The following is a 19,429-nucleotide window of genomic DNA, read 5'->3' on the forward strand; positions in this document are numbered from 1 at the left end:
GTCAAGAATGAGATTGCTAATCAACCTAAGGAAAATGTTTCTTTTGATAACTCAAGCCCTAATCCTGGTAACTCTGTAAAGAAGAAGACTATGCCCAACACAGTTTGGGCAGCTAAAAATACTTGAAACTCAATATGTGCAGGGCATGAAAAATAAAGTCATGTGAATCATTGATAGTGGTTGTTCCAGATGCATGACAGGTGATAGAGCCATGTTATCATATTTTGAGGAGATGGTTGGTCCATCAGCGACCTTTGTAGATAACATCAAAGAATTCACACTAGGATATGGCAATTTGATTTGTGAAAATATTGTCATTCAAGATATAGCACTGGTTGGAGGACTTGATGTTAATCTTTTAAGTGTCATCCAATTCATAGATAGAGAATTCAAGGTATATTTTGAAAAATAAGATTGCTCAATCTCAAATAGGAAGACTTGTAAAATTTCTCTCAAAGGAGTAAGGAAAAGAAGCCTGTTTGTTGCAGACATGAACTCAGCAGACAAGGATAAGGTGTGTTATTCCTACACCAAAGCATCAAATGAACAATATCGGCTTTGGCACAAAAAGCTCTTTCACCTAAACTTCAAGGCAATCAACACTCTAGTTAAAAGAGAATTAGTGAGAGACATGCATGCATCAGATTTTGTTCAAGATAGGGTATGTGATTCTTGTAAGAAAATGAAAATAAAAAGATCAAGTCATAAAATCAAGACTGTAAACTCTATCAATGCACCTCTACAACTTATCCATATGGATTTATTTGGTCCTGATGTGGCGCCCTCCAAACCCAAGTCAGAAGTTTGAGGTCCATAACACACACACACACACACACCGTATATATACCTGCTTATGACAATAATAATAATAATAATAATAATAATAATAATAATAATAATAATATACAGTGAGCCTACTTATCTTCATTCACGGATCGCAACAGGTTAAAGTATACACACAAGCCACAACTTACTTATATTACAAACATTTCAAATCCCATCTATTTAAACTTACAACTGAATATTAAACATTCTTACAAACTTTCAAACTTAAACTATTACAAAAGTCTTCAGCTAGCTTATTCCGCTCTGTAATAACCCCAATTTTTGGGAAATTTTGAAACCCTTAGGAATAGTGTTTTTGCTGAATGAGAAAACTTTTAATGCCACACTATGTAGGGGTTCTGATATGGATATTCTGAGATTTTATTAGTACTTTATATGGGATATAAGTGTATGTAAAGATCGTCAGAATCCAAATCCGAACACTTGGATTTTTCCCGAAAACCCACTAGATACGGAGAGAATTGAGTATAAGGTAACAGGATAAAAAGGATTTAGATTAAAGGATTATAATAGAGGATCATAAAAAGGAATATAATGTATTGAGAAAGGTTAAGGGAACCTAAGTAATAAGATCCCGGGTATGATCCTTCAAACGATAAACGAGAACGAAAGTTAAGCGAACCGTATAGCAGATCAGCGGTCATTAGGCAAACAATTAGGAAGTTAATCAAAGGGATTAGAGTGAGTGATGTCACCCAACCAATGAGAGGAGGACAAAGAGGGAAGGATGACATCACAACATGACATAGGCATGACATGGGAAGGAAGGAGGTGTGGTTGAATGAGAACCACACAAATTCAAGGGCAACAAGGTAATTAACTAAATCAAACACAAAAACAAGTCAACCAAGCCAAGCAAAATCATTTTTTCATCAAAATCAAAAAGCAACCAAGGCATGGTTCATCTTTGCTCTCGGCTTTTTACTATTGCAATTGGGCAAGAATTCAAAACTCAAGATCCAAGCCTCCTAAATTGGTGAGTTAATTCCCTAATCATCTTCATGCTTAGTTAGGGATATATCATGAGTTTAAGCCATCAATTCCTTCTCCATCTTCTTCATTTAATCAAAGAAGAAGACAATGAATAGTGTTTTCAAGTTTTTAACTTGATATTTTTCTTGTTTTCCTTGAAGATCCAAGCATTCCTAAGACTTCTCAAAGCTTCTTAAGGCTTCCTAGCTACTCTCACCACTTCAAGGAAGGTATACCATCTCCAAACCCTAGATTCCTTATTATTATAAGATGATTTTGATTAGTAGGGTGATATTGTAGCTTGTTGTTGTGATTAGAGTTTGGGATTTGAAATGGTAGTGAAATGGAATGGTAAATGTTGTTGTTTTGATTAAAAGAACTTAAGTATGATTAAAGTTAAGCTTAGGCATAAGTATGAATGTTAAAATTGAATTGGTTGGGGTTGTTATGATGTGATAAGGATGGATGTTGGTTGTATGTTGGATTTGAGGTTGGTTTGTGGTTGGTTTTGAATGGTTTAAAATTGGGAAATCGCGTAAACATAGCCGTCGTAACGTCCGATTTTCTTTAGACTGTTTTTGTGCATAACATTAGGACCCGGGAACCCCCTGCTAGATTATGACCATTGCTATGTTTAGATAGCTCATGTTACGAGCTTCGTTTTGATATGTAGTTCGTTCGATTCCGATGCACGGTTTAGGAGAAACGACCGTTTCAAGTAACGGCGTTTCGCGAACGAAACTTTTCCCCTCGCCTTACTTTGAAACATAGGTTAAAGACCAAAAAGGGTTAATTAATGTATGAAACATTTATGGTAAGTGTGTTAGGCAGTTGGTAAGACACTCGCGAAGGAATCGCCTTAAAACTCGTAAAGGTTTAATTATTAAAAATGGTGGAGCCGAGGGTACTTGAGTGACTTAAGAGAACCAGCGAGCGCAAAATAAGCGTTAGAGTCTAAGTTAGTTAAAGTATAGATTTACAAGTGACTTTGGTTTAATTCCAACTTACTTGTTGTTTATAGGTTACCAGACTCGTCCCGAGCCTTTTATCACCCCAAGTCACTCAGGCAAGTTTTCTACCAGTTATAACTGTTGTTGTGATGTATATATATGTATTTGCATTATCTTGCGATAGATGCATGTTGGTTAATTAGCAAATGTTGCAACATATTGAAGCATGCTGCTATGGTATATATATATGCATGTCTGTTTCGTATTCTTTCCATATATATCTGTTGATTCAGTTGATAATACCTATGCTAGAGGATAGCGGTAATTTGCATATACCCTTAGTATAGGGACCCAAAGGTGAAAATATTTTCTAAAACCGGGAGTCGAGGATCCCGAGTAGATTTTGTATATATGGATATAATATATATATATATACTTATATATATATATATGGTCATAGTTTTCAAAACTATTAATCGAATAAGGTTTATTCGATAACTTTAACTTTATTTTATTATTGAATATTATTTCGAATATTATTCGAAGGCGTATGACTCCTTTATATTAAATGAATATTATTTTGAATATTTATTCGAGAACTTATGACTCCTTTTATTTTATTATCTGAATATTATTTGAATATTCATTCGAGGGCTTATGACTCAGTTTATATTATTTAATGAATATTATTTGAATATTCATTTGAGGATCTATGACTCCGATTATTTGCTGAGATATATTCTTTATTTTATTAAAGAATAAGGTGTCAATAATCAAACTTATTTTCGATTATTCAAATAAAGATAGTACTTTCATATAAGTATATCTTTGGTTATTTAATACTCGTTTCAAGTATAAGTTTTAATACTTCTACTTCAATTATTTTTATAAAGATTATTCTTTATGGTAATATTATTTAAATAATAATATTCAGTCATTTTTTAAATATTCTGGGGACTGATTTACTTCATTAAATCAGCTTTACTCCAAACACTCTATAAAGTATTTTCGAGTCTTCAAAATGATTTTTAAAACTTAGAGCGGATCCCAAAACTCATTTTTATATTTAAGATCTTCCTTTTTAAGGGGATTTAAATACTCGCTCAAAACCTGAAGGATCCGGCTCTGTGGTGTATTTTATATTCGCAACACAGTTGCAGTTTTGGTAAATGAATTGATTACTTACCCAACGTTCGGGAAGTAAGTCCATCTATTGAGTCGGCATAAGCAACATGGGCTCAGTGGGCGTCCATGATAGTGTAAGTGGCTCAGTGGGAGTCCATCAAATGCATAAGTGGCTGAGTGGCAGTCCAGCATAAGGTCCTATTACGACCAGGGTGATGACCAGTGGGGAATTCGTCCATCTACTAGTAGAAAAGGTTACTTATGGGTATCTTTGCCTGATCAGCAAGATACCTGGTTTATGCCAAAATTCTTTTCCTTTCCAAATTTATTGGATATTGCAACTCTGTTCATACTTTACATGACAGAGGTTTTCAGGAAATGTATAAAGAAGATGTATATGTGGATATATATATATATATATCAGAACTTAATGAAGTATATCCTAACTTCATTTCCTTTAATAATATTTCAAAGATTGAATCTATTCAAGTCTTATCTTGTGGTCTCATCAGTGGGATGAACTTTTGAAATTAATTATAACTTGAACGGTGGTAGTTCAAGTAGTATTTGGAAAAGATATAAGTATATTGGGGTATCTCGTAACTTCGTCTTTTAAACTTATATCTAATTAATAATTGTCTTATGAATGACAAAGATTTTCAGAAAAACGTTGAGACAAGGTTAGATATATGAGATCACCTTGTAATGATATTTTTTTTATACAGTTATACACTGGGACTTCGTGTATATTATGCATGGAAGAGGACTTCCAATATTTTGAAAAGTATATATGTATATATATATATATACTGAATATTTTGCGACTTCATCGCATTAAGTTATCAACTTGGTTCATTTCTTTTGACCAAGACTTTCATGAGTATTATGAGTAGGCTCATATATTGTTAATCATTATACATATTATTTTGGTAGGCTTGCTGCTCACCCTTGCTTTTTTTCTTTCATCATACAACATCAGATAGATAAGATGAACAGGACCAAGCTCCCAATTCGCAAGCGGATAGTAAACGTTCCGCAGCTTTCTGGAAGCGTTGAGGCCGCTGTAGCTGAGGTAGAAATTACCAATAGGCTAAGTTCTCAACTAGTAATGTACCAGACTTATGTATATTATGAATTGTAATAATGGCAAAGAAATGTAAATTTGTTCAGAAACCTTTTTAAGGTGTATTGACATATAATTATGGAATAAAACGACTTGTGATTATTATTGGATATTCATCTCTGAGACTATAACTTGTAGTGTGTGTGTTTATTGTGGGGTCACAGTACAGAGTAGTTGATTGTGTATTAAGATTGGGTGTTATTATGGGAAATGGAACTCGTGACAACCCGGATCCCCGACCCCGGATTTGGGGGTGTTACACACTTAACCCGGAATCCTAGGTCGCACACTTAATTGGGGATCCTCTCTACCAACAGGTTCCTTCTTAACTGGAAAAGAACATAAACAGAATCACACAAATGAGCTAACTAGCTCAGCAAGTCACAGTGACAATACTGAGGTTAAACAATGATGAAATGAAATGATTTAGGGTATTAAGTTTCTTTATAAACAATGATTATAATTGGATATTCATTTTTAATTTAAAAAACCAATGTTAGGCTGCTGATCAGTCACGCACTAACCCCGAGCAAGGCACACAACTCTGCTCTATATACTGGATCCAAGGCACACATTGGCCTAATACGACCACGAGTCTGGTCTGACCACGAGTCTGGTCCATATTTATAAAACAATCCAATTCTATAACAATAACAGAGTAAACAATATAAATCAATAAACAGAATCATAAACAACACTGGTCTTTAAGTATAAGGTGGTTTGCAATCACCAATAGGATATAACAAGATATTTACAAAGATTGACTATCAGTTGGTAAAAGAATCTCATAATAGAAGAATCAAGGTCTCATGGTTATAAGAATTAGTCATCTGATGTATAAGGTATGAAGATTTATATGTCAAACAATTCCAGTTCAGTGATCGATATTTAGTTTTTATGTATTTGTGGAGTAGTATCGTATATCCGTGGTTCGTATCGGGGTATTCAACAATCAATGGTTTACAAAGAATAAGGCTTACGGCTCAAAGATCAATAACTGGAATCAAGGTTTAGGGTTACACTTCAAATCACTTGCAGTATGAAACAGAACTATTCCAAATATATATCAAGATAGTTTAGGAATCACTTGCTATATATCTCGAGAAAGGTTCAGAAGTACTTGCCTTATCTCGATTCGCTAACACTTCTCTTGCTTTCGTTCACCGGCTATTATTCACTGACTATCCGCTTTCCTTTTCTACGCCTCGCTTCTTCTGTTCAGACATCACAAGTATCTATCAATACTCTTTTTCACTTTATTTTATTTGTTATAAGCTTCTATCTACCCTTCGTTTCACCCAAATCCGATTTACGGATTGAAAGTTATGATTAAAACAGTCGTACACTATACATCTAAGCATATCATACACCAATCGGATCACATATAGCACATATCACCTAAAATATTCGATAAAAAATACTTTTCAAAGAATATTCAGGGATAAAATGATTTTTCAGATATTTAATACGAATTTTTAAATATTTTTCGGAATTAAAACGGGTGTTGAATCATTTATAAACAATTAATAGAGTTCGAATATCCGAATCTAACTTTAAAATTATTTTATAATAATTATCGAGCCTTGAAAATAATTTAAAATAATATTTTAAAACTCGAAACTATTTTTCAGAATTTTTAAATCAATAGAAATTAATTAAATCTAATTAAATAATCAATTAAAATTAATTAATAATAATTTTAATCAATTAATCAATTAATATTCAAATTAATTGACCAATTAACTAATTAATTATTAACTAAAATTAATTAATTAATTAATTAATTAATTCAGATTTATTTTTGAATTAAAAAAAATTGGAATTAAAATAATGATTTTTGGAATTTTTATTAATTAAAATCAAATTTCTGAAATTATAATAAATAAAAAATATAGTTTTATAAATTTTAAAAATAGGAATCCTATTTTTATAAATTTCACAAACTACAGGGACCGAGCTGTATCTTCTTTAAAACTTCGAGGACCAAATTGAAATTTTTTGCAGTGGTCGCCGTCGTTTTCGCCGGAGGTCGACGGAGAACACGATTTCGGCCGCCTCAGGCCACCAAACTCTCTAAAATTGATCTACTGGCTAACAAGAATTTGTACATGCAATCAAAACACAAAACCAATCACAGATTTGGCCGTACAATGAACAAGAAACTCGTTGTCGTCGGCGAGTTTTGTTTTCTTCGATTTGGTCGATCCAGGAATCCTCTCATGATTTCAAATACAGAAATCGACTCTTAGAATCATTCTAAACACAATGGTATCAACCAAATTCATCAATAACCCCTGAGGAATAAACCCACAAATTTCAATTAAGAACATTCAAACTGCCTATAAACCCTAATTTCATAATTCGAAATTAAAACACAAATTTGAGCATGTTATTGAACTCCAAATGACTACTATGACATTCCAAAATGACCAGAATCAAATTATCTATAAAATGAAAGCATCAAATCACACAAACAACATCAAAATCAGAAATTTATAATTTAATCCAAAATAATTCAAATTTAAATAAAATTTTAAGAAATTACCTTTTGATTCTGTAGTAGTATGGATAGTAGAATCTTATAGTAGGTTTCAAGAGCTTTGTTTTGACTACTAGAACCCCAAAATCCGATATCAATAACGCCTTCAAATTATAGTTTAATTCTCAAGAACACTAAGAATATATTGATTTTCTCTGAAAATTATATAATTAACTGACTGCAAATGATTTTCTTTACAAAATAAAATACGGTAAAGGCTATTTATATTTATAGAATATTGGTACCTCATTGGATCATATCGGATATTAAATATAACGTTTATTTGATAAAACAGTTCGAAATACCAGTTTAAGGATAATTATTCAAAACTATACATTTGTAAATATAGACCTGGTCTCAGCGCTTTAGTTACATGAATTACGAGAAGATAATATAATAGTTTAATCAAAATATCAAGTTTCTTGAAAGTACGGGTTTTATCGATTTACTAAAACGAATATTATATTGAAAATTTTGCGCCGGAACCCGCATAGGGAAAACCGTACTCCGGATTGAAAAAGTCAAAACATGGAAAATGCTCGGAATATTGCAATTAGGTTAGAAAAAAAGTTTTCCCGAGATTTCAGGGTTGTAAAAATGTAAAAATGATTGAATTCAGTTGGTTCCCGATTATAAAAAATAGTTTATAATTACTCGAAACAATAATTTATTAAATCTATAAAGGCTTAATGACCTTTTCAGCCTTGAGGTTTGCACATGTGCACCCATAAACCCTTTATGTTTAAAGTCATACCTTTTCGCCCCCCGGTATCCAAAACATACCTTTTAACCCTTGGACCGAGTTGGGCCTTATTAACGTTACAGAGCAGCCCAAATCGGCTGGGTTAATTCAGTCTTTTAACACCCGATATTCCGACACTATAAGTATAGAACATAAAATCCCTTATCTTTTCGTCTCCTTCAACCCTTTCACTTTCATCTAACCTTTTTTATTCTGATTTTCATCTGATCAATGGCGTTTACTGGTCTGAAATCATGGGCGATTCAGATGAACTCTCTACTGGCATGATTTCTTAAACTATCATTCTGATTTTTAATTGATCATCTTTATTTTTGTATGAGTTAGCCTTTAATGTTACTTATCTTGTTAAATATTAGATGGTTATGTGTATATATGAAGTATATTGATGTTGCATGTTGTGATAATTATGTGGGTGTTTTTGTAGAGACTTAATTATGTATCCACGCTGTTAAATGTGCTTATACTTGATTTATTTTGCAATTGAAGGTGATGGTATCATAAATTTGACCTTATATCATGGTGGGAGGTTGAAATGGGAACCACGAACTGAATATATTAGTGGTCGAGTGACACTGTACTATTTTGAATCTGAAGGGGAATTGACTTATGATAATTTGAGAGCTCGAATTAAAGCTATAGGTCATAGTGGACTATTTTGTATGTACTATAGAAATCCTAGTAAAGATTTGGAAAATGGTCTGGTTCTAATAAGATGTCAAACTGATATAGAGGATATGATAGGGCTTGCTAGGACAAATAATAACAAGATAGATGTTTATGTCAAGCATTGTGATGAAACCAGTTTAGACTCGTTTGAAGATCATAATTTATTTCAAAGGATTGAAGGAGATGGAAGTTATGATGTTGGGGAGTGTAGTGATGAACTTGATGACTATAATTTTGATGATTCTGACTATTCTATGACTGATGATGACATGCTTTTTTCTAATAATGTTGATGAGGGGGTGGAATGGGTAGGTAGAATCAGAGAAGACCTAGGACTAGGTAAGGAAGTGGGAGATGAAAGTGAAGGGGAAAGACATGAAAGTGACTGTGATGACTTAGAGAGTTTGCCAGACAATGACTTGGAGGAAGAATTTGATGCCCTTAAAAGAAGGCAATCATTTCCATTGTTTAAGGATAGTGACAATATAAAGTGGACTGTTGGGACCATTTTCACAGATCATTATCAATGCAGAGAGGCCATAATGAAGCATTCCTACACTGGGGGGGGTAGTAAAGTTTGTGAAGAGTGATAGAACTAGGGTCAGAGCAGTTTGTAAGGATCCATGCCCCTGGTTCATTTATACAGGATTAAATTTTGACAAGTGCATCCAAATAAAGACTGTGGGACCAGGTACATACTAGTCTTCTACTAATGTTATAATATATCTTTTACTGTTGGTGACCATAACTTATGCTTTTATTGATTATGCCTTTACAGACCACACATGTGTGAGAGAGCAAAGAGGTCTTCCCCTTATTAACTCTGGTTTTCTAGCAAGGAAGTATCTGCCTGAATTCAGGATAAATCCAACTTGGCCTATCAAATCTTTCCACAAGACTGTCTTGAAGGATTTGCAAATTGATTTCCAAGATCATATTCTCAGAAAAGCGAGAAGGAAGTGCATGAAGACCATCAATGGCACACGTGAGGAGCCATATGAGAAGCTGTGGGATAATGTCAATGAACATGAAGAGGAGGAAATGCAAGCTACATATAATGAGTTAGCTGTGGAGTTTGATGGTCCACCAGTCACCCAGCCAAGCCAGGTTACTGAAGAAAGAACAACTGCAGAAAATATGGTGCATGAACCTTTTGTTGATGAGGAGGCCCCAATTGAAATAGCAGCAAGGAAAATTAGAGAACTTAGGGGTCACAGAGTACTTACAACTACTCTAGATTAATCTATTATGCTGGCAGCTGAAAGAATCAAAGCAATGAAGAAGAGGATGAAGATTGATGCACAAAAGGTGAAGGAAAAGGAAGTAGCTGAACCATTGAAGGAACAAGTCAACAACTTAAAGATGAAGAAGAAAGTTGATGAAGTCAAGCACTCCAAAACATCCAGAGCTGCTAGCGCTTCCTCTCCACCTGATGTGAGAAGAAGTAATAGATTGTACACCAAAACAACTTTTGGAAGGTTTAAAAATACAAGTGATACTCTTGTATGTCTTGATGAAGATGATAGTGACACAATGATGGCAGATGGACCAAATTCTGGAGAGTTACACAACACATACACAAGACCAATGAAGATGGGGAAATAAATGCCACCACCTGTGAAGCAATTCAAGACCATAATTGGGAAAACAAAGCTGAAATCTGCACCTTTCCTATCTCATGGGAAAATGTCATAACTTCAGGGGCTTTGAGAGCTGCTATTGAGGTAACAAGCAAGAATTTGAGGAATGATGCCAAGGTAAAACAATTAGGAAAAGGGAAGGACAAGGACACTTGAAGAATGCTCTTTTGTTTAAGTTGATCTTGTTCAATTTCAGACATTAAGCAGTGCTTTTGTTTAAGTTTAAAGACCTGATTTGTTTTGTTTTGATGTGTTGCAAAACTGAACTGCGGCTTTTGATTTCACTTTGGTATACTTAATTAAAGTTTGAAACTTTGATATGGGCTTAATTTTCTTGTCATTCATTCATACTTGCATTACATGCATTTGTAGTACATAGGTAAAAAATTAAACAAAATTAAACTAGTTCATTTTGTCTCTTCACTACAACCTCCTCATCATTCTTCATCATTAGTACAAAGATTAACAATATGAACACGGTAACATAAACAAATACATTCCTTCCTCATTTTGTTTTCATTCCAGCAACAACAACTTCAAGTTTCTCCGCTTCTTCTTCTAGCTTTTCAATTCTCCTTAATAGTCCTGGAATTATCATTCTTGATCTTTGACACATTGGGGGGTCAAACCATAAATGGAAGTTACAAGCATTACTTCTTTGTTCCTACAAATAAAAGTATTAAGCACACAAAATATATCACAAACTACTACTAATTATATCACACGATTTACCATATATCGAAAGCAACCCCAAAACCTTCTTCCCGGATTATCATCGGTCCATGAAGTTCTCAACATGGCAGCTCTTCCACACCAACAATGGGGATCCATGTTCTGTGTATTTCAAGAATGAGAAGTTGTTTGCTATAATTTACCATATATATTTATATATAACTATAAGGGTTGCTGTTGGCGGGAGAGTTTTCTCTGTTTTAGGAGGGAAAAGTAGAAAGTTTCTGCCCAAAATACCCCAGCCAGATTCCAACGTTAAAGCGGCCCAACTCGGCCCAACTCGGCCCAAGGGTTAAAAGGTATGTTTTGGATACCGAGGGGCGAAAATGTATGAATTTAAACATAAAGGGTTTATGGGTGCACGGGTGCAAATCTCAAGGCCGAAAAGGTCATTAAGCCATCCATAAATCATTTATAAAATCATATAACCACATAAAAATTAATAAAAAAATATCACAATTATCAATACTTTATTTTGGACATATAAAAATTAAAAAAACTCAGATTTTATCATATTTAAATATCCAAACACATATACCACTTAATAAATAATTCACCAAAAAATTCATATAATGATCACATAATAGTTATTTATTGATAAAAATAATTACACGATATATCCCGGATATTACACTGTAAATGTCATGTCCATTTCCAAGAAAAGATATGTAATAGTAATGGTGAATGACTACTCAAGATATACTTGGATGGAATTTATGCATTCTTAATATTAAACTCTACACATCAGCATTGAACATATAATGAAGATTGAAAATCAGGCTGAAGATCACAACTTTTTGAAACGATTGAAAAATGACAATGTAACTGAATTCAGAAATGTTATACTGAATAATTTTTGTAAGGACAAGGGCATCACTCAAGAGTTTTCAGCTCCAAGAACACCTTAACAAAATGGTGTTGTTGAAAAGAAAAATAGAACTCTAGTTGAAGCCGCAAGGACAATGTTGCAGGATGCTAAGTTGCCAACAAGCTTTTGGGAAGAAGCTGTTAACACAACATGTTATATTCATAATAGATATTTCGTTAACAAAATTATTGGCAAGTCACCGTACTCAATCATATTTGGAAAGAAGCATACAGTTAAACATCTTCATATGTTTGGAAGCAAATGTTTCGTGTTAAAGGACAACTAAGAATATGTTGGAAAATTTGACTTTATAGTATTTGAAGCTTTCTTTCTTGGTTACTCTTTGGAAATGACTGTATACATGGTCTATTTTCTAGAGTAAACAAATATTATGGAGCGTACATATGTAACTTTTGATGATGATAAGTACCCTGGATTGGACTACATTGATGGAAATAAACCCTGATTCTTGAAATCTCAACCTTGACAATGATTCTGAAAATGATGATGAAAAGAATTCAAGCAAATGAGAGAGAGAGAGAGAGAGAGCTAGTGAGCTAGTCAATTCTGATTCTGCAAATGAAGATCCATCTCAAATCATAAATTCCCTGAGTAGCACAAACTCAGGGGCATAAAAAAGTGATATTTCTGCAAGTCATGCCATAGATAAAGAAAATGAGGACACTTCTAGTCATCAAAATCATCATACTAGGAAATGGGACATGAGTCACATCAGAGACAATATTGTTGGCGATCCCAATGCTGGTGTGAAAACTTGAAGTGCCACTGCAAATGAATGTCTATATGGTTGTTTTCTATCTCAAACTGAGCCAAAGAAAACTGAGGAAATCTTACTTGATCCTGATTAGATCACTGTAATGTAAGAGGAATTAAATCAGTTTGAGAGAAACAAAGTATGAGAGTTGGTTCATGCACCAAGAAATAAAAGCATTATTGGAACAAAGTGGGTGTATAAGAACAAGATGGAGGAAAATGGTATTGTTACTATAAACAAGGCAAGGATGGTTGCTAAAGGCTACTCACAAGAGGAAGGAATTGACTATGATGTAACTCTTACTCCAGTTTCCAGACTTAAAGCAATAAGAATTTTCCTTGCATTTTTTGCACACTCAAACTTTAAGGTGTATCAAATGGATGTGAAAAATGTATTCCTTAATTGTGAATTGGAAGAAGAAGTCTATGTGCAACAACCTCCTAGATTAATAGATCCAAATTTCCAAACTTTGTCTACAGACTTTCAAGGGCTCTTTATGGATTAAAACAAGCACCTAGAGTATGGTATGACATTTTGTCAGAATTATTGATCAGGAATGGATTCACTAGAGGGACAATTGATAAGACTCTGTTTTTCGACCAACATGGTAATAATATTATCATAGTTCAAATTTATATGGATGATATCATTTTTTATTCAACTAATAAGAAGCTTTGTCAAAGATTCTCATGACTCATGCAAAGTAAATATAAGATGATCATGATGGGAGAATTAAATTATTTCCTTGGCCTGCAAGTCAACCAAAAAAGTGATGGAATTTCATCATTCAAACTAAGTATGTTAAAGATCTTCTAAAGAAATTTGGAATGGTGGATTGCTCACCTGCATCAAATCTTATTTCTACATCTACTAAGTTGGATGAAAATGAGAAAGGAAAAAGTGTAGACATCACAAGCTGTAGGGGAATGATTGGATCTTTACTTTATTTGACTGCCAGTAGATAAAACATCAAATTTGCTACTTGTTTATGTGCAAGATTTCAAGCTAATCCAAAGGAATCACATCTAATGGTTGATAAGAGGATTTTCAGATATTTGAAGGGTAATCCAAACTTGGGATTATGGTATCCTAATAAGGAAATGGGGTTTGAAGGTGATGGATACACAAATATTTACAGGATGCATGGTAGATAGAAATAGTACTAGTGGAAGTTGTCAATTACTTGGTCAGAGACTTGTATCCTGGTATAGTAAGAAACAACAGTCTGTGTCAACTTCCACAGCTGAGGCTGAATACATAGCTGCTGGAACTTGTTGTGCTTAAGTGCTTTGGATTAGAAATCAACTAATGGATTATAGACTAGTGTTACAAAAACTTCCAATCGTGTGTGATAACACTAGTGCAATATACATTGTTGCTAACTCTGTTAATCATTCTAGAACAAAGCAAAATGATGTAATATACCATTTTATTAGAGGACGTGCTGCAAATGGTATCATTAAGCTAATCTATGTTCCAACAGAAAACAGTTAGCTAACGTTTTTACTAAACCTATAGATGAAGCAACATTTATAAGATTAGTAAGTGAAATTGGAATGTTAAACTCTTCATTTCAAGACAAGAACTCAGCTAACACATTGTAGCAGATTAATTCTTAAAAAATCAAAATTAATTTGATTTAAGTGATAATTAACTAGAATATGATTTATTAATATTTCAGAAACCTGCTGTATATTTATTTTTCAAAAATAAAAATCCAACTTGGAATTTTTCTAATTCTAAGAAAAATTGCCTAATATTAATTCATATTGATAATATGTGAAATTAATATAAGGCAGAATCAAAATGTAGCAAAAGTATGTTAAGAACTGAGTTTGCGACAAGTCATGAATGAGTTCGTGACAAGCCAAGAACCTAGTTCGCAATAAGTCAAGAACTGAGTTCGCGATAAGTCAAGAACTGAGTTCGCGATAAGTCAAGAACTTAGTTCGCGAAAAGTCATAAATGAGTTCGTGACAAGTTATATTGAGATCTTTATACCCTTCGTGACATAGAGTTCTCGACATAACAAATTGTTATTCCCAAACAATCTAACAATAGAATTAGATAAGGGGGTTGAATGTAATTCTTGGTTTCTTTACCAAAGTATATCAGTGTTTGAATATACAAGTGTGCGGAATGAAATATGAATATATTCAAAACACAAGGTAATTAAAGACAAAGATTTAAAAACTCTCTGGTGGATTGATCTTTTCACTAGAGATATATATTGATTGAGAACTCTTTGATGCAAGAATGCACACAGCTGCTTACAAGTAAATTTACAAAGAGAGAACAGAGAAATTCCAAACTGTTGTTGCTTTTTCTATTTCTCAGTTCAATCGATAATTTTTCTACTTGCTACACTTGGTTTATATACCACCAAGTTACTTATGAAAAAGACAAACATATAAAACAAAACATTTAGGTCTAATCACATGTTTCTTCATCTCTCTATCCAGCATCCTTAAATTTTTTAAAGTAAGTATAGAAATGGAAATGCTTCTTTGTTCTCATAAACCTACAAATAGGCCGTCACATTCCTTTTGTATACAATCAACCCATGTGACTGTCAAGTCACTTTCAACTGTTATTTGAATTTTTTATCCATCGAGACTTTGTAGATTATCTGTTGAGTCTCTATTGGATCATCCGTTCAGATCTTCTTGAGTCATCCGTCGAAGCCTTGTAGAATTATCCGTTGAAAGTTTTTCCACAGCAGTTGACACAATTTCATTTATCCAAAATTACGGGGCATCTAGTATTTACAATTTGCCAACATATTTTGCATATTATTCTAGTAGTCAACATGACTTAGAATATCCTACAACTTCTATTTCTCTAAGATATTACAGTATACAAGAATGTGCTACAAATACTTATTTAAACATAAGCTACTCTTTCAACAGATGACATATTAAGATTATCCGTTGAAAGTTACAAACACACGTATTAAATCTACTAAGGTATTTTTGTGAGATATCATCAAGCCTACAATATATTCCTAACAATCTCCCCCAAATTATGTCTACTAGAATTGTCGGCATAAATTTTAGGAGGACTTGATGATAACAAAACACCTTATATAAAATAGTCATTCAATGGTAGATAAAAATGATAAGTGCTGCAATTTTATTGAAAGATGATAAAAGAAAATTCACATAAGTCTCACAAGTTTTCTTCAAGATGCTCCTCTAAGCTGAGCAAATTAATCCTTTCTCCTTGAGTGACTAGTCTTCTTTCCCAGCTTTTCATTGTTCTCTTCTATCTGGTGTTGGAGTTGTCTGTAGAACTCAGATTTATCTTCATTAGATAGATCCAGCATCTCCTGTATTTCCTTGAGAGTTTCATTGCTTGATATTTTTAGCTGGTCTTCTAGTCTGAAAAATCTTCTGGTATTCCTTTCATCATTGAACTCCATCAACAAATATGGACTCAAGTGCACTCTACTTCCAGTGTAAGGAATAGATAAGATTCTTGGTAGTGCACTTGGGTCTCTCCAGCTTTGTCTTATTTGCTCAATTTTGTTGAGTATCTCTGTTTTGGCCACCATGGTGAATCCAAATTTTTTCTTGATTACAGAGAATACTTTAACTAAAACATAGTAGCCTTCATTGAGAATCCTATGAAGAGGCCAAGTGATTTCCTTTCCACCCTTGTACCTGAACACTAATCTTTCTGGAAGTCTGTTGTGGGCATCAATTGCTCTCACTTCATCTAGTTCATCAAAGTAAAGATTAATTTATGAAAACTCTTTTATGTCACAGATACAGAGTTAATCTCCTTTGTTGACTGTTGGCTGGGGTTTTAGATAAGACTTTGGATTGGAATGGGATAGACTTGACTTGCTGATCTCTTTCTTCTTTTTGAAGTGGTTGAAATTGGGATGATCAACTCAGGTTTTGGTAAGCTTTCTCATTCTATTGGTTCATCCTTGGGAATGATTGGCTCACCATGAAAGTTCACACCAGGATGGACCTTGAATTCAACTTGCTCCATTGTGGGCATAGTTGGTTGATTTGTGGCAGTAGACTGAGTTGGCTTTGGTTCTTCCTTTTTTTCTTCTTCAAAAATCAGCTTCCTTTTGGCTCTCTCCTTCCTATATCTTTTCCTGATTTTTTTGGTTGTTCACTCTTCTTAGTTATAGTTATGGTATCAGGCTTCTCAGTTTCTGACTTGGCTTGTTTCTTTGCTTCTAAGTTAGCCTGCTTTTTTAGATTTGAGCCTCGATCTTTCTTTTCTTTTAGCTTCTCCAAATTGAGGATTTCCAGTCATCACACAAATTAGTTTTCTATGCCTGTAGATCTTTGTCATCCTTTTCTTTAAGACTGAGTCTCTTGGATCTTTGTGATTTGCAATAGAGTGACCAAGCAGATTCTTTTCATCAGATTTAGGAGTTGCATAGACTAGGTCCATTGGATTTTTGCTAGAGTGTTTTGATGAGTATTTATTAGGCTTCAAAATTACAATGGCCTGTTGATGTCTTTTAGATGAGGTTTGACCTTTTTCTATGTTTCCCAACTTCAGTTCATCTATTGGAATTGGTCTCAATTGAGTGGAGTGTTTCACAGATTTGTCTTTATTGGCAATTGGACCAAATTCCTTCTCTATTCTTTCATCAAGCTTCTTCATTTATTCTTTCAGCTTGAGTTCATCTACTGCTATGTTGATTAAGTCAATACTGTCTAACACTGGTGGCTTTAAGTAGGTAATGGCTGTAACAATTACCTTACTAACTTGAACATGCACATCCTTCTCCCCCTTTTTGTTATCATCAAGTAGAGCAAGGGTTGAAGTTTAAGCTACCACCAGTTGTTGTAGCAGATGAGTTTGAGTTTGTTGATTGGTAAGAATTTGAGCAACCGAGTTCTCCACTTTTGACAGCCTTGAACCCAATTCCTCAACTTTCCAATTCAAGTCATATTCTATCTTCAGATTTTGATTGATGTTTAGCATGGTGAAATCAGGAAGTTTGGCATCCAGTCTCTTGGTGAGATCCTCATTGACTTGCTCAATATCATGATTAAGTTCATCTATAGTTTTATTATGTTAGAGAGCCTGAATTTTATACAACTGAAGAGACTCAAAATGGGGATGTAGTAGATTTTTGGTGCTGGCATTGTTGGTGGCTTGAATGGCAGCTTGAGTTTAATGAATAAGTTTGAAAGAGGTGGATTTGAAATGATGATAGTTGCAGTCTTTTGTGAACATCCAAGGTGGAGTTTCTGCATCCCCCCTTATGTTCCTGCCTACCTCTTCAGCATCCTCTCCAAGAGAGTCATTCCCAATAGAACCATCAGAAGCACGGGAAAGGATAGTTAAAGTCATCACCAGCTGTAGATGGAAGATAATTGATTGCATCCTTTGCCCTTAGCATAGAGGTTGTAGTGTGCACCAAGTTTAGAATCTTCTCAGTATCCTCATTGCGCTGTTTAGCTAGAGTCTGATATGCTGGAACAAGGTGAGTAAATGTCTTAGCACCAAAAGAGACAGAATCTAGAATAACTTGATATTCTTGCTAAAATAATTTCTTTCTATCTGCTTCATTGACATCCATTAATTCACTAGCAGTGGGATCTTCCCATTCTTCTGTACTTGTTTTTCTCTCATTTTCTCTCTTTTCTTGCATCAAGGGCTCCCCTTGGCTCCCCACCCTCACACCCTCACCTTCACCATCTAAGGTGGACTCCTCTCACTCAATTCTGCCATGCTGGAAGAAATAGTATGCATATTTTCACTCTTTTCATCTCCCTTTTTCCTGGGAGCAACTCAGCCTCTCACTCAAGTCACTCCCTTCCCTCCAACCTAAGAGTGATTAAACAACCACTAAGTCATATACACGAGTAACAAGTTTAGAGATTTCAGGCTGTGTAAAGACTTTCAACAGATGAGAGATATCCGTCGAAATAGTAGTTATGAATGTCAACGGATAATTGCTGTAAAGCTTATCCGTCGAAAGAGAATCACTTGTTGATGGATGAGGAATATCCGTCGAGAGAGTAGAAATAATAGAGTTAGGAGTTGAAACTACTATTGAATCTGTGGTGATTGATTTGAGATTATGCACAGATTTCTCAGTAGTATCAGAAAGAAAGGGCAAGTGAGCCAACAAATCATCAATAAGATGATGCTCACTTGCTTTAGAATTTGGCTCCTCCATGAGTTTCAAACATGGAGAATCAGGAATTGATGTGTTTATCATATCCACATCCAGTGAGTTTGTGGGAGAATTGTGTGTGTGGGGTGTTTCAATTGTGAGAGAATTTGTGTGACTCCATATTTATTGGAGCCACATCAATCTGAATTTGAGATAGTGCAATAACCGAGTCTTTGACTGCAGTTGGCACTGTGTGTGCGCCCTGTGACTCCCCCAAAGGTTTTAATTTATTCTTTCTAATGTAGGTTTAAGTTTGGTTTGTAGTGTCCCTGC

Source organism: Apium graveolens, chromosome 11, assembly GCF_009905375.1.
Source record: "Apium graveolens cultivar Ventura chromosome 11, ASM990537v1, whole genome shotgun sequence".
Lineage (NCBI taxonomy): Eukaryota > Viridiplantae > Streptophyta > Magnoliopsida > Apiales > Apiaceae > Apium > Apium graveolens.